This window comes from Mauremys mutica, chromosome 6, assembly GCF_020497125.1.
Source record: "Mauremys mutica isolate MM-2020 ecotype Southern chromosome 6, ASM2049712v1, whole genome shotgun sequence".
NCBI lineage: Eukaryota > Metazoa > Chordata > Testudines > Geoemydidae > Mauremys > Mauremys mutica.
The window spans coordinates 97,257,707-97,273,679 of NC_059077.1; positions in this window are offsets into that span (position 1 = coordinate 97,257,707).

The following is a 15,973-nucleotide window of genomic DNA, read 5'->3' on the forward strand; positions in this document are numbered from 1 at the left end:
TACCTTCTTCTAGCTGCAATAGAAGTTGTTGGTTGAGATGTACTGTACTTAGTGGCAAGAGTGCAGTAGTATATTATTGACCACTGTCTACAGCAGAACTTGAGCTGGGAGGTTAAATTAAGAGCAAAGACATAATGGTGATTATCAAACTGTCCTGCTGCATCTGACCACACACAGGAAAGGGAGGCTGGAGGGTGTGTGGAATTGGTCTGTGGTTCATAGCTGTGAACAATGCAGATCAACTACTTTTTATAAAAAAAAGACATAAAATGGAAGTGAAACAGCAAGAGCTGTCAAGCCCTGTTGTGCGACTACAAGCAATATAATGATTAAGAGTAAGAAAGTCTTCTCTTTGCATAATCCTTCAGAGGCCTGTCCCTAGCAGGCTTTATAAATGATTCCAAGATACTAGTCACAGCTTAGAATATAGCATCTGTGACTCATTTTGTAAGGTTAGAGGGAGTATATATTCTTACCTAGCATCTGAAAACATGACTGCAATCTTTTCTTATTTTACTGTAGTTTTCCCTGCACTGATAAAGAAATAATGTATATAATCTCAATATAGTTTGCTTTTATGACTTTCTGTTCTGTACACAAAACAAATAGCATAGCTATGTTTGCTACTGCTCTCGTTACTTACACACACACACACAACAGCTACACGCATGCTCTCACATGGCTGATTTTTCATTACTGAAAAGCCAGATACCCCATTAAATTATTGAAGAGCATCCTGTTATATTTATTACAGAGGTGGCTGATATTACTGGCAATTGTCAAATTTCAGTTTCCTGTTGTTGATTTTCATGCATGAGAAACACACAGCGGCTGGACTCATGCCAGAGCTCCATCAATCTCTCTAGGCTGCTTCGACCTCAGGACATGTAAGAGTAGCGGATAAATTGGAAGATCAATGCCTTGTCCCTCCTGCTGTGCCAGCTGCTATTGAGAAATTAATATGAGGATCACTATAAATAAAAGATAAAAGATGATATGGCTTACAGTGTAAAATATTAAGGCTGGGCACACTGTGCTCTATGAATCTAAACCCAAAGCTAAGCAAATTAACCCTGTAAGAGTATCCACTGCCTTTGTGGGTTTGAGAAAAGGTTGTGGAAAGGAGAAGAGCTCTCTTTAAAGACTGACTAGCTTTTAAGGTAGCCTGGAGATTTAGCAGAACTAACCACAGTATCAGCTAATATAGGACGACAGCGCATAGTCGTGGTCTTCAGATTTATCTGTAAGTCATAGAGAAGTTGCATGTCATAATATATTCAGTAGCATAACTCTGGCAGAATAGATAACTGATTTGCTAATGACATATGGAATCTTTAAGTTACCAGTTTAAGGTCGCTAGTGCCCCAAAGCTGTTACCAACTGTGGTGAACATGGGAAATTTCTGTGTTTTTATGAGAATTAGGGGTGACTCACTTTTGTACCACTATTGCTTGGTTCTTTCCAGAGCCCTTGCTGGGAGCAGGGGAATAAGTGATAAATGGACTGGATGTGATCCAAGGAGACATGTCTGGGTTCATATGAATGACCTATCAAGAATTGCAGCACGTGAATAGCACTACCTTGGAGATGCAATGAAGACCAACCACTGGACTCTTTAAATAGAAACATCTCCCAAAGCGACATTTTGGAATGTGACTGGTCCATTACCTGCTGTGTACTAGCTCTTCCTCACCTCAATCCAAGGAGAGAGGAATATATAGTACATATGAACACAGCATGACTTCAACTGGAGAGACAGCAGTAAGGTGTTAAGAGACAGATATGAGATAATTTTGTTCTCCCAGTGGAAGAGAGCTAATCCAACCCAGAACAGGGTGGTAGGGCCCAGGAGGCTTGCTGCAGGCATGCAGTCTGTATCCCAGGCTGCTCCCAAGAGGAACCTTCTTAATCAACCTAACTCTCACCTAACTGAAGTGTTACTCTTAGACTTTTTTTTTTACCATTTTAACCCCTGAACAGTGTATTCCTGCTGACTGATAAATGATTTCTTGTTTTGAAAACACTGTCCTGTGTCACTGACGGCATCTGCTGGTTGCATAAGCTCCCAAAAGGCTGTTTCCAAAGGGGTCCAAGTTCATTTGGACCTGCTGAAGGAGCCATGGCACAAAACAGAGGTGCTGAAGCCCGGGACCCATTAATGGAGTCGTGGGGCTCCCCCTGGAGGAAAGTGGAGGCTCAGGGCCTGTGACTAAGAAGAGGGCACTCCCAGAAAGACTGTGGAAGGGTCAAAGGCACAGCACGTGCTGTAGTATTGTGACACCAACTGAGGGGTTGTTGGTAGCATTTGAGAATTGGATTTGTTTCTCAGTCCAGTTCCAGTGGTCAGGTGTCCATATCAGAACCCCCCACCACGCACCCACACTTTCTTGGCAGTGTGAGCAGAGAAGCAGAGTACTGCTCCCCATTGGACAGCTGTTGGTGAATTCCCCCCACCCCACTGGGCTATGTTCCTGCAGCCTGTCTCACTGCACTACAGAGACAAAGTAGTTTCACTGCTTTCTTTTTTTATAGTCGTAATTATTTGGCCCTAAACAATGAGTGACAGTCTGTTGAAATGCATTGGAGCAGTTTAGAGATTTTTACCACCCCTTCATTATAAGTTTTAATATAACGTAATTCCTTATACATTGGTTCATCAACATTTGTGTCCCCATGAAGTAAATGGCAGGCAGGGACATGGACACACAGTTATAGTTGCTTGTGAAATCTTAACTCAAATTCTCTTTACTAGCAAACCATTCAGAGCTTGATTGTGACTGCAGCAGCCACTGTCGTGTTAAGTGGGGTTGCAGAAGGTGGCATCAGCTCCACAGACGCCAGGTGAGCGCAATGTAAGACTACAACTGCTACACTCTTTAATCGGGTTTAGCACATACTCTGCCCAGTGCTAGCTACAGACTGCCAGCAGAAGCAGGGAGGGTGAAATCATGCTGAACTGTAAGAAAAAGCATAATTTTTAAATGGATATAATTTATATGCATTTATTTTTGGAAGTCTTTTTTTTTTAAAATTATTCTTAAATGTCTAGAGATGTGTGATTTAATAACTAAGTGTCATCAGATTGTTTGTTCCTTTAGGGTCCAATTTTCCCTCAGATAATTAGGCACAATTTCCATGGGATTGGACCTGACTTCACTGGAATTTCTGCTTGTGTATCTGGAGCAAAACTGAGCCCATCATTTTTTCTAAGCCAGTATTCATAGATAGTGATTAAGGGATCAAAACCCATGGGTTTTAAATTCGCCATTTAGCATGTCAAAGACAGACCAGTACTGGAGTTGTTCTTTGATGGTGACATAAATCTTAGGGATAATTGTTTCCCCTCCCATTCCCCATCCCCTCCCACACACACACACTCTGCCAGTCACCCTGGGTGTAGCCAGATGGATCACTCCAAGAAGCATGACAAAGCTGTTTCCTAGTGGATAAGAGTAATGATTTTATTAAATAAATAACTTAAACAGGGAGAAAGATGCTCATTGGCAGCCAGATTGTTCCTAGTGTGCAGGGGAAATGTAAGGAGCCTTCTATGCCCTTGCCCCTCAAATTCTCTGTATGGGGGCTAGTTGATGACTGAATGAATTGCAGCATGGTTGAGTAAGGACACTTCATCCTTTCCCTGTGGGTGGGGATGCAACCCCCTCCCCCACCAAAGCTGAGACCAAGGCCTGGACCTCTCTCCACACCAGCCATATATGGAAAAGGGAACAACTGCCCAATTCCTAGGAGCTCAGAGTCTGCACAGGGTGGGCTGCACTTCAGCAGCCCCAGCCTAGTCCAGCTATGCAAATACCATACTCTGGCGGTTGCTGAACACCATAGAAATGCCTATATATTCCTTAAACAGAGAGAGATGCCACCCAGCATGAAGCTCAGACCAAATCCCAAATTGACCCTAAATCTACTGTTAGAATTTGAGCCTGTGTCCTTCCACCCAGTCCCCATTGGGGCTTCCTACCTTTGTTGCTATCCAGGTGGGGATTTAGCAAGTTATGCTGAGTTAGCTGTTTGCCTCAAAGTTCATACACTCCATGGTTTCCGCAGGGTGGGACTGCAAGACATGGATGTTCTGTGGAAGCGGCAGGCCTGTGAGATTTGAATAAAGCATCTGGCCAGAGCAACCAAACTGAAGGCAGCCTAGCAGTGAGAGAGAACGGATTGGGAGAAGCAGCTAGAGATGGGCCAGGAGCTCACACAGTGAGCTGCAAAAGGCAAAATGATAGAGTTAAGAGCCAAGTGAATGGAATAATGTGTCAGAAGGAAGGAAAGAAGATGAAGAATAAGATGAAAATCAGAAGAGGAAGATACCGCAAGGGAAGCTGCATAAGGTTTAGATAAGACACCTCAGCCTAGATTCATAAACAAACTTAAGTGTGGTGATGCTGAGCATCACCATACCTAACTTTCATGTCGCTAGAAAATCACTGGGATTCTCAAAGCTTGGGTAAGGCACCTACTTGCTTTACAATGGGGAGAGATAGACACCTTAGAATGGATTCACAAAAGCCAACATGCCAGGACACTCCTTGCCTAAGCTAGCCAAGGGGAGATGCCAAGGAGTGTGTGCTAACCTCCACGCCGCTTTTGGAGATAGACAGCTAAATCCAAGCTGCGGAGAGGTGTTGCCTTCTGCATGGGAGTCTCAGCTGCAAACCCTCTCTTGGGATTAGGATCCTACTCCATTTGAGTGAGAGGAGCTGCTGCCTTATAACTGTTAGCCCAGTGGTTAGGATAGTTGCCTGACGTGGCAGATCCCCGTACCAACCCCTTATTACCCTCAGACAGAAGGGGGCCTTGGACCAGTGGTCTCCTATGTCATGGATGGGTACCTAACCACTGGGCTGAATGTTATGAGGGAGATTGTCCTCCTCCAGCCATTTTGTGTATGTTTGCTGATAGGGACCCAATCTGGTAGACAAATTCTCAGGCTTGGGATTTAGACCTCACATGAGAGTTAGGCAGGGGAATGTGTCTTTCCCCCTGGTTTGTTCTGGGCTTAGCCAGCCAGTTCCCTGGTGTGGGGCTGCAGTGTACATGACTAGAGGCAGAAATATAGGTGCTCAGGGAACTTTTACGCTGCCGAGTTTAGGTTCCTACAGGGTTTGGGAACAGCTGAGTGGGTGCTTTGTTACTCTCACTGGGGCCTGATTCTGAGATTTAGACACCTAAAATGACAGTTAGGTGCCTAAGTCCTTTTGTGAATCTAACCCCCAACCTTTACAGCGCATAACTAAGGCTCCAACACTGCTGAAGTTTGACCATTGTCTGTTTGCAGTATGTTGTTTACAATCTTCAGTTGATTAACCTGCCCCACATCAGCTCGTGCAGGCCAGAAAGAGCCTTGATTAGGGAGTAGATTAGGGAGAACATGATTCACAGTCCAACTGGGCTGTTGTTCAAGCGAGACGCCACTTAGCATTTAAACCCTTTAAATGGTAATCTTGTATCTAATCAATTGGTCAATAAGTGCTGCATATAGATTTATTGGTACTTATCCCCCTTCCCCCCAAAAGTCTTGCCATTCATCCTTTCCAGAGCCACACCTCCCTGACCTGAGCCTCCTGTCTACCTGCCTCTTGGCATTCACAGTTCAGTTCATGAGCAGCACATAGGCACATTGCCGCCTGAAAGAAAATTCACACAACTATTTTTTTTCATTTTCTTATTTGTATCCAAGCATCCTGCTGGGTGACAAAGGCTATGTCTGGTCTCCAGCTTCCTGTGTAGAATCCCCAGACTTTGTGGTGGCTTCCCCCTCCCCTCTCTTTAGTCGCTGTGGTTTCTTAAGGGTCAAAAAGTATGCATTACAAAAAGAGAGAGAAAAAAATTAAAGATCAATGTCTGTGCTCCCTGCAGTGCCTGCCTTGGCTGAGAAATGAATATGAAGATCACTATAAATAAAAGATAAAAGATGATATGGCATTTGGAGTAAAATATTAACGCTAGGCACAATGTGATGTATCAAAGTCTAACCAAATTAACCCCCTGGGATAAACAGGGGCCTTGTTGATGTTGCATTTCAAAAAACAGACCTGTGGAAAATATATATGCTGAGTGTGTGCGGGTGTGTGCATGCACACATGACCTATACATGGACGTACCTGTATATGGGTTGTGTGAGAGATGCACACATAAACAACACGCTACCGTATACGTGTGTGTGTGAGAGAGAGAGAGAGAGAGAGAGAGAACAAAAGGACTATTTTGCTACCTGCTTCTTGGGTCGCCTGTAGATGACACCTGTAAGAGATTTAGACTTGGCTTCCCCTCTGGGCTGGACAGGCAAAATAATCACTGACTGGTTTACATGAGATATTAACTAGTGGTATGGAGCTACTTTTTTTAACATTTTCAAGCAAAGAACTACCTACGAAAATATGTTTTCCATCATGCTTTATACCAATCATTTTTCTAACTTAACCTACATTAGACAAAGCCTTTGACAAGGTCCCTCACCAAAGACTCTTAAGCAAAGTAAGCAGTCATGGGATAAGAGGGAAGGTCTTCACATGGATCAATATCTGGTTAAAAGGTAGAAAACCAAGGATAGGAATAAATGGTCAGATTTCACAGTAGACAGCAGGGTCCTCCAAGGAGCAATACTGGGACCACTGCTGTTCAACATATTCATGAATGGTATGGAAACAGGGATGAACAGTGAGGTGGAAAAGTTTGTAGAAGATGGACAATTATTCAAGATTGTGCAGTCAGCTTTGTACTTAACTGAGTTACTTAGGGATCCCTGAAAACTGGATGAGTGGGCAGCAAAATGGCAGATGAAATTCAATATTGATAAATGCAAAATAATGCACATTGGAAAAAAATAATCCCAACTATACATACAAAACGATGGGGGTTTAAACTAGCTGTTACCACTCAAGAAAGATCTTGGAACTGTGGATAGTTCTCTGAAAACATCTGCTCAGTATGCAGCAGCTGCCAAAAAAGCTAATGGAATGTTAAGAGCCATTAGGAAGGCATAGAAAATAAAACAAAGTATCATAATGTCACTATTCAAATCCATGGTGCACCCACACCACGTGCAGTTCTGGTTGCCTAATATAAAAAAAGATACATTAGAATTGGGAAAAGTACAGAGAAAGGCAACAGAAATGATTAGGGCTATCGGACAGCTTACATATGAGGAGAGAGTAAAAAGACTGGAACTGGTCTATGTAGAAAAGAGACTGATTGAGGTGGTGGGGGATGTGACAGAAATCTATAAAATCATGAACGGTGTGGAGAACGTGAGTAAGGCAGTATTATTTACTTCTTCATGTAACACAAGAACCAGGGGCTACCCAATTAAAGTGATAGGCAGCAAGTTTAAAACAAACATAAGGAAATACTTCTTCACACAATGCACAGTCAACCTGTGGAACTCCTTGCCAAGGGACGTTGTGATGGCGAAAAGTAAACTGGGTTCAAAACAGAATGAGATATGTTCATGGAGGGTAGGTCCATCAATGGCAATTAGTCAAGATGGTCAGGGATGCAACCCCATGATCTGAGTTTCCCTAAACCTCTGGCAGTCAGAAGGTGGGGCTGGCTGACAGACACGATAATTGTGCTGAAAACAAGCCACATGCTTGGCCAACTCCACTTTATGGCATTTGAGTTTGGTGACTCTGGTGTTTTGGATGTGGTTCACATTCTTACCCACTAATACACCATATTACCATTTTTGTGTAGTAATGCCACTAACTTCAATGTCACTACTAATACTTAAGCTACTTGCTCACTCTTTCCTTGGGCCAGAACAATGTCCTATAACTGCCTGATTTGCAAATTACACTGCAGAGTGGATAGCACTGCCTTCTTCCTTGTCTGGTCATTTACATTAGCGCAGAGTGGATCTGAAGCTCTACCGTTCTGATTCAAAAGCATTTTACACCCACTTCGGATGGCTATAAATGATTGCAGTAGTATAAGGCAGTGGAGATTCAGAGGCAAAGAGTTGAAATATGTTCTGGGAGCATGGTTTGTGCACTGTCACTAACCCAGAGTAACATTCTAGTGTATTATGAATAATTGTCAAATACAGAATAAAGGAGCTATGACTTTAACCAGGGAATGTTTATTTTCTAACCAATCTTTAAGGAAGTGATGAAACATTACACTTAGGACAGAAGAATCCCATGCAATACTACAGACTAGGGACCAAGTCGTTTAGCTAGGCATCAGTTCTGCAGAAAAGGACCTAGGGGTTACAGCAGACGAGAAGCTGGGTATGAGTCAACAGTGTGCCCTTGTTGCCAAGAAGGCTAACGGCATTTTGGGCTGTATAAATAGGAGCAGTGCCAGCAGATCGAGGGATGTGATCATTCCCCTCTATTTGGCATTGGTGAGGCCTCATCTGGAGTACTGTGTCCAGTTTTGGGCACCACACTACAAGAAGGCTGTGGAAAAATTGGAAAGAGTCCAGGGGCTGGAGCCCATGACTTATGAGGAGAGACTGGGGGAACTTGGATTTAGTCAGTCTGCGGAAGAGAAGAATGAGGGGGGATTTGATAGCTGTTTTCCACTACCTGAAAGGGGGTTCCAAAGAGGATGGATCTAGACTGTTCTCAGTGATAGCAGATGACAGAATAAGGAGTAATGGTCTCAAGCTGCAGCGAGGGAGGATTAGGCAGGCTATTAGGAAAAAAAATTTCACTCGGAGGGTGGTGAAGCACTGGAATGGGTTACCTAGGGAGGTGGTGGAATCTCCTTCCTTAGAGGTTTTTAAGGTCAGGCTTGACAAAGCCCTGGCTGGGATGATTTAGTTGGGGATTGGTCCTTCTTTGAGCAGGGGGTTGGACTAGATGACCTCCTGAGGGCCCTTCCAACCCTGATATTCTATGATTACATTAAGAATAATTTAGCTGCCACCCTCTTGAATATAGAATTACAGTTGCTGGAGCATTGTCACTCTGTGTATAAGTCTTTGGATCTTTAGAAAAGCTCCATGGAGCCATCTTCACATAGCTCTTTGTCAATATGGGCCGATAGCGGAAAAATTACCTGGGTTTCAGTAATAAGTTAAACAAAACCTTGCTGCTGCCGCTGCCACCACCACCACCACCAATTAATCACAATGCTGGAAACACATCTGAAAACACTCAGAGTACCAGAAACCTGTAATGTAGGATTGGGAATAAGCAGGTGCAAGAAAGAAGAAAACATCATACCAGTGACTTAATAATGAAGGGCCGGAATTGCACTCTAGCCTGGTGTAAGTCCTTTGAGATCAGTGGTGTTACTTTTGTGTTATACCACTGTAGATGAGGGAAGAATCAGGCCCAAAAACTTGATGAAGATGAATATGGAAAGTAAGGGAATAGATAGTGTAGAGTCAGATCTGTAGCTGGTGTAAAAATGGAATACGCTCCACTGGTATCATTGCAGCTATACTAATTTACATCAGCTAAGGGTTTGTTCCATAATATTTACCAATCTACATGGAGCAACTCAGGCTACTGTGTGTTTTTTGGTTTTGATCAGATTGACACAATCCACTAATTTTTTTTTTTATTAGCTGGCTGGGCTGCATTATTTCAAATCCTGCCAAGTTTAAGAAAGTCCTGACAGAACTACATTTTGTTTCTTCTTTACTCGCTGTTCTTTTGGTAATTTGAAAAGAATAAAAGGTTAACGAAGTTAAATGTCTTGGCACACTCATACTGCTGGGCTGCTTGATAAAATGTGACGTTCAGTATTAAGGTGCCAGTGGTGTTGAAATAAAGCACTTAAAAAAGACGGAAGACGTGCCATGCAAGAGCAAAAGTTCATATGGTTAACAGTAGCACTCGCTGCATAAAGTACAGGGAGCGATGTGATGCTCTGGGTAGCCTGCACTATAATCATTTTAATAATATCAAGAATTTTTAAATGCTTTAAACAAGACAAGCTTTTAGCTTCATTCTTTTCTTCTCTCTTCTGAACTACATCTCCCCCCCCCACCCCACACACATAGGTTGAGGAAGGAAATCCAAAAACCACAAAATAAACCAACCTTCCATTTCTTACCTTCCATTCTCATTCTACTGCCAAGTCAATCTGAAGCATTTTGTGAAATTGTTTAACTCTATATGCAATGAATCTACCAAAGCTATAGAGCGTCATCCTATGGCACAACTTGTATGTGGGGTGGTGACAGTGCAGAGAAGAAAAACCTCTATGTAGATTGGAAAACACTATGGACCAGATCCTCAGCTGGTGTAAACTGATATAGTTACAGTGAGATCAGTGGAGCTTTGCCATTTTACACTAGCTGCAGCTTTGATGCTGTAGTAGCCATGACAAACTTTTCTCTTTACAGCTATTTCCTCATATCATACCCTCTGGGAAGGCCCGTGCTGGAACAATCTGTATATTGGCCATGCTGAGAGCCATTGAACCAAACTGTGAACTCTGTATTTGATGGAAGCCACTTCAACCTAGGGGGTGTTACCGCACCCCCCAGCACCCCTAGGTCCAGCACCTATGGAGGAGAGGCAGGAGGATTTGTAGCACTATGGAATGAACAGGGTGTTTTGCTCCCAGAGTCGCTGGATCATTTAGAATCCATAGGCATATGGATATGACGTATCCATATGGAATATTTGTACCTTATTTCCTATACTAGATCTCTTGGTTTTATCCACGTTCCCACAGTGGCATCCCTCTCCATATTATTTGAATGTGTCCAGCTCCTGGCAAGCACACTTGTAAAGGAAACAGAATGCCAAAGCTTCCACTGCCAGTGGTTGGCCTTGGAATACCATGCTCTCCTAAGAGGAAATGGGGCAGGGTACACAGAAAAGTTAATGCAAGTGACGAGAGAGAATCCTGGTATAACAGAGGGACAAGACATAGAAAGAACCACAAATACTGCACTACTATGTGAAAAGCTCTCTCATGAGATTTGCAGCTAAATTTTGCACATTCCAGAGTTTCACAAACGCATTGGATACGCTTCCAAATTTAGGAGCATATATCCCAACTGATCCTGTATGCCAAACCAGTTAAGTTTTCACCATCACAACTAGGGGAACATTGTGCCCAGGGAGGAGCAGAGATACCAGGCATTGTGGTAAAGAGGGCAAGAATCTCAAGACTAGGTCACACTGACTATTCTGCTGTTTTCCACTCGCTTCTGATGTGAGCCCTGCTTCTACAGGTCTTGCGATATCACAGCTAAGACTCGACAGAACAGTTGCTCTGTCTCTGTCATGGCTGCACTTAAACCCTCTTTTTCTTTCCCTGCTTCCACAATACCTAGTGAACTGCCAGAAATATTGATCAGGTGTGCCCAGCACTGAGATTGCTAGGTCCATCTGCAGTTTAGCTAAGAAGGGGGCAATGGTTCAGGATGAAGTCTTGAAGGTGGGGTGCAAGCAGTGTAAGTACAGTTCAGGCATGGCTAGATCTGGTGAAATAGAGTATTTGACCTGGGGAGATGCCAGTCTGGTCTGTGGAGGGTTTGTAGGTGTTTGATTTCAAGAAAGTCAGGCAGGGTAGCTGGACCGTCAATGGGTTCAGAGAGAAGTGGACACCATCTTGTCCTCCACCCCTTGACAAAGTGCTCCTTCCCACACACACTTTGTTTCATAAGCACTCAACTTGCCCCAGGAGAGGTATTTACATACAGAAATATAAATACCTGCTCACCCTAGGAGGGGATACTTTGGACAAAAACATGCTTGAAACTAACCTAAATGTGCTGTGCTATGCAGGCTGGCTGTTGCTGCACAATTGCAAAGCCAAAGAAATAATCAAGGAATTAATGTGTTCAACATAAGATATAAATGGGGGGAGTGTGGGACTGAGGGGAGAAGAGCGGGTCACCTCAGCACCACCAAGACTTGACTGGACAGTAAAGAAAGGAGGCCAGACACTTGAGGAGGAGGCAAAACACTGGGATAAATGAACCTTTATAACAGCAAAAAAATCAGTTAAAAATATGGTGGTTCTTGTTCTCCTTTCTGGAGAGAATTGTGGCTGAGGGCATGAAGGAAAGTGGAATGGGGGTGAGGAAAAATATGGAGGACTGTAAGTCTGAACAAGAGGTGGATTTAGGATGCACAGCTGTCCCGATTTTAGGGGGAGAGTCCCGCTATTCAGGGCTCTGTCTTGTATAGGCGCCCAATTTTTCACACTTGCTATCTGGTCACCCTAGCTGGATTGGGGCAGGAGGAGCCGCTTTGGAGCAGGTGAAAGGAGGTTTGTCCCTGAGAATGAACTTTCAGCTCTACAGCTGCGGAGGGCAGTTAACCCTGTATTGTATTGCTCTGAAATACAACAAAAGAAATTTCCAGGAAGCAGAGGTCTGCTTCATCTATAGCTTAATGGTTAGTGAGTTATGCTGTATTTGTGTAGCAGCAGAAGTATGTATTTGTTGTGGTTTTGTGGGTGCATACAGAAGGAGATATGTAGTGTGTTTCCTGTTATGCTTTGAAGTAATTGCTTTAGGATGCCAAAGTGTAGTGGGGGAGGAAGGAATGTATGAGCATAAGAAGTTAATAAGTGATTATACAATGCAAGAAAAAAGTTACTGTACATAATATATGACCCTACAACAGACCACACAGTGTTGGATGAATTATAGACAATAAGAATTTATGCAGGAAAGATGTGCTGTGTATATTTTCATATAAATTCCAGGAATATATTGCCATGACTTAACCATTATTTTTATGCATAGACTGAAAATGGGTATGATTATTAGTCTGGGTCCCATGTATTCAGAAAATAGTATTTTTACAAGGTGTTTTTTCTTTCATACTCATTTATCTTACACATTTTTAACAGGGTTCTTTTTCATTTTATGTGGCACATTTTTGTTGACTAGGGCTCCAGTTCTTTGATAAAATTCTCATTGGAACTGCTGGGAAATGCATATCTATCTTAGGTACTTCTATGGCCCCCCCATTACCATAGTAGTACTTTCACACAGTGGTGGTGTGATTTACTATCTCCATTATATGGCTGGGGGACTGAGGCAGGGCCACCAAGGGACTTGCCCTGAGTCACATAGGATGCGGTGTACCTCATCTAAATGCACTAAATGCCCCAACAGCAACCATGTGGGTGAAACGCTCTCAAATGAACTCACACAGGAAAATGATAAAAGACAAAAACACCCCATCACCTTTGGGTAAACACTTTTCAAAAAGTGATCGCTCTATCAGTCCTCAGCCTCAAAGGGAACCTGCTCAGTGCTCTCAGAAGACGAGCCTGGGAGCTTAACTTTGCTAGACACTAAAAATCATGCACTGAATAGAGACACCAGATTTATGGCTTATTACAAGAATCTGTAGCCCACTAATAACCCCTCTCCACCAACTGCTTCTCCCCCTCTTTCCTCCCTTACAAATGGAGGTGTGTTAACAGGCTTCACCTTGAAATGTGTGTTGTTTACTTATGTTAAACAATCTATTAAAATCTTGTATTTAGCAGCGACACTGAATTAGTTTCCCAGACCTGATGTGTAAGCTCTAAAGCTTGTCTCTCTAACCAAAAGAAGTTGGTCCAATAAAAGATATGATCTCACCTACCTCACCTCTCTAATAGCAAGTCTGGTGGAGCAGAACTTAACCAAAGTCTCCCAAGGCCCAGGCACCCTGATCTGGCTCTGAATGCAACATTGGGCCCTACATGTATAAAGCTCAGCAAGTGATTCCTTGGGCCAGTTTTGTAAAGATATTTAGGTACTCTAAGATGCAGATATGCACCTCGTAGGCTTTTCAAAAGTACCATGTTTTCAATGAGAGTTAGGTACCTGGGCACAATGGAAAATTCCATTAGACACATATCTGTGTCTTTAATCACCTACCTAAATATCATCAGAAATCTGACCCTTTGTTCTTGTGCCAACTCACAAATAGCACAGGGTCCAGTACAGTAGCCCCATCCTTCACTCTGCTCCACACCAATAAAACTGGGAAGAGGGGGACCGAGGCAGTGCTCTGGGAGAAAGGAGAAGCAAAACTAAACTGATTGAACTGGAATGGGGTAGCGTGTAAGAACTGATTGACTGTGGAATGGGCAGGTCAGGAAGGTATCAAACTGGGGTAGGGCTCTGAATTAATGAATGGGGAGGAAATCTGCTGTGCCTCTCAGCCAGGAAAAAACAGGGAGGGGTTTTCTTTTCCCTCTCTAGCTGTCCCCTTTCCATTTATCTCTCTTTTTATGCAAAGTATGCCCACGTATTCAAATTAGCAGCCCCGTTTTTGCGTTGAGGTTGTTGGTAGGTATGCCAGTGCCAGCACTTTTCTACACCATGATATAACACTGTTCCCTGTGATCACACTTGTTGCAAGTAGAGTAAAGCATTTATCATAACATGGCAATTTGCTCTCACGCCTCTTGCCCCACCCAGTGAAAAATATTAACGAGTGAGTCCACGTCATCAAATCATGTGTGTTTTATGCCTTGTCTGTTACATGCTGTAGAAATATTTATGTTTGGTCATTCAGGAGTCATGTCATAATCATTAATAAATATATGTATATAATGTTCACGAGCATATGTGTCGTTTAGATAGATATATTTTTGTTTTATGTTCGTCTCATCAGCAAAGTAATGTGTGACTCTGAAATTAAAAAAAAAAAAAAAAGTAAGCTAAAGCATCACCTTAGGATGCCCTGGACCTGTATATATCTCATGGTGGCTATGATTGCCGCCTTCACCCTTCATATATGTGCAAAGTAAATTAAAAAAATCACAGTTAGTATGTTTTTGCCTATACATTGCAAGCTAACAATTCTGGCCCAGATAAGAACATTACTTTTTAATACAAGCTGGACCAAGTTAAACAAGACAAAAGTGGGACTGCCTTGATCCTCGCTGTGGGTTACTTAAACCACATACAATGATAGAATATCAGGGTTGGAAGAGACCTCAGGAGGCCATCTAATCCAATCCCCTGCTCAAAGCAGGACCAACCCCAACTAAATCATCCCAGCCAGGGCTTTGTCAAGCTGGGCCTTAAAAACCTCTCAGGATTTAAAAACCACCACCTCCCCAGGTAACCCATTCCAGTGCTTCACCACCCTCCTAGTGAAATAGTTTTTCCTAACATCCAACCTAGACTTCCCACACTGCAACTTCAGACCATTGCTTCTTGTTCTGTCATCTGCCATCACTGAGAACAACCTAGCTCCGTCCTCTTTGGAACCCCCCTTTCAGGTAGCTGAAGGCTGCTATCAAATCCACCCCCCCACACACACACACTCTTCTCTTCTGCAGACTAAATAACCCCAGTTCCCTCAGCCTCCTCTTGTAAGTCATGTGCCCCAGCCCCCTAATCATTTTCACTGCCTTCCACTGGACTCTCTCCACGTTGTCCACATCCCTTCTGTAGTGGGGGGACCAAAACTGGATGCAGTACTCCAGATGTGGCTTCACCAGGGCTGAATAGAGGGAAATAATCACTTTTCTCAATCTGCTGGCAATGCGCCTACTAATACAGCCCAATATGCCGTTGGCCTTCTTGGTAACAAAGGCACACTGCTGACTCATATCCAGCTTCTCATCCACTGTAATCTCCAGGTCCTTTTCTGCAGAACTGCTGTGTAGCCAGTCGGTCCCCAGCCTGTAGTGGCGCATGGGATTCTTCTTTCCTAAGTGCAGGACTCTGCACTTGTCCTTGTTGAATCTCATCAGATTTATTTTGGCCAATCTTCCAATTTGACTAGGTCCCTCTGGACCCTATCTCACCCTCCACTGTAGCTACATCTCCCCGCAGTTTAGTGTCATCTGTGAATTTGCAATTAATCTCATCATCCATATTGGAGCTCTGGGATGGAAAGGGAATTTTGAACATTTAAGCAACCAACCTTTGGGACCATTGTTTGATTGTGTTCTACTCTATGGGGAAGGGTTACCAGGGCTCCAAAACAATGTGGGGTGAGTACCCTGGTGATTGTAAACAACTCCAGAGAAACACTTGGGGCATTTGCATGTATTGGTTCAAACTGGGTTTTCTAGA